We start from the raw sequence: 1,106 nt of genomic DNA, 5'->3' as shown, positions 1-1,106 counted from the left end.
AGGACAGAGTAGAACTGCCCCACAGGGTTTCCAAGCCTGTAAATCTTTATAGAAGCAGACTGCCACATCTTTCTCTTGTGGAGCGGCTGGTGGGTTCCACCCGCAGACCTTTGTGTTAGCAGCCGAGTGCTTTAACCACTGTGCCACCAGGGCTCCTCTAACAACAATAACAACAGCTGTGTAAAGGGCCAGATTCCTTGGCAGTCTCTCTAGCGGATTGCCTATGATGCACATCATCTGGTTTAATGCTTATTCGATAAAATAACTATTTTCTTTCTCTTCCACCTTTGTGGAGAGGTTTTCTGGGTTGCCAGGGGATTTTGATTTTAATTACACGTCTCCAACAGCATGAAGAGTTACTTGTTATGAATATTTTGTGTGTGCAATGAATCCCAGCTTTCGGGTATTTCGGCATGCACTTGCTATTTCTGCTTGCGGGGCACAATGGCCGATTGATATGAATTGGCGGTTATCCAAAAGACAGATCAATGGACAGAATGTCTCCAGCACACATGGTTCAAGAGACGGTTTGTAGGGTATGGAGAGAGAAATGCTGAGAACCGCCTAAGGGCTGTGAGTTCTATGTTACGGTTTTCAAATCTGAGCATTCAACCACTGCTTCCACTCCTTCCCCTGCAAAATGCGTTACAAATTCTAATGCCTTCCTTTATGCACATTTTATGGTGCTTAAGGCTTTTTCCTGACTTGTTAGGGTCCTGGTTTCTTGTTACTTCAAGCGAGTTAAGACTTTGTAGAGTAAGACAGATTTTCCTTAGGTGTTTGTTTTTCCAGAAGTTTGAAGATGGAAAAGCTCCTTAAGTACTCAGCGCTATCGTATCCTTGAGGTATAGTCGCCGGGCTTGGGCTGTAAACAATTTAGATGTCTTTCTTTACTGATTGTGTAATAAATATAACTTACTGGTTATCCTATCGGTATTTTCCGTTCAGTCTGTTCTCGTTTCCTATGAATATTGGCGAGAAAACTCTGGTTTCGAAGTGCTTGTTAGCTGCTGGATACATGGTGATGTGTTAACTGTTGTCGCCACCCGAGAGCTACCGTTAACTAAGGAATAATCGTCAGATTGTCAGGTTCGAGAATGACATTG

The sequence above is a fragment of the Trichechus manatus genome, unplaced genomic scaffold (genome assembly GCF_000243295.1).
Source record: "Trichechus manatus latirostris isolate Lorelei unplaced genomic scaffold, TriManLat1.0 scaffold00049, whole genome shotgun sequence".
Classification (NCBI taxonomy): Eukaryota; Metazoa; Chordata; class Mammalia; order Sirenia; family Trichechidae; genus Trichechus; species Trichechus manatus.
Note: the sequence above shows the minus strand (reverse complement) of the source record.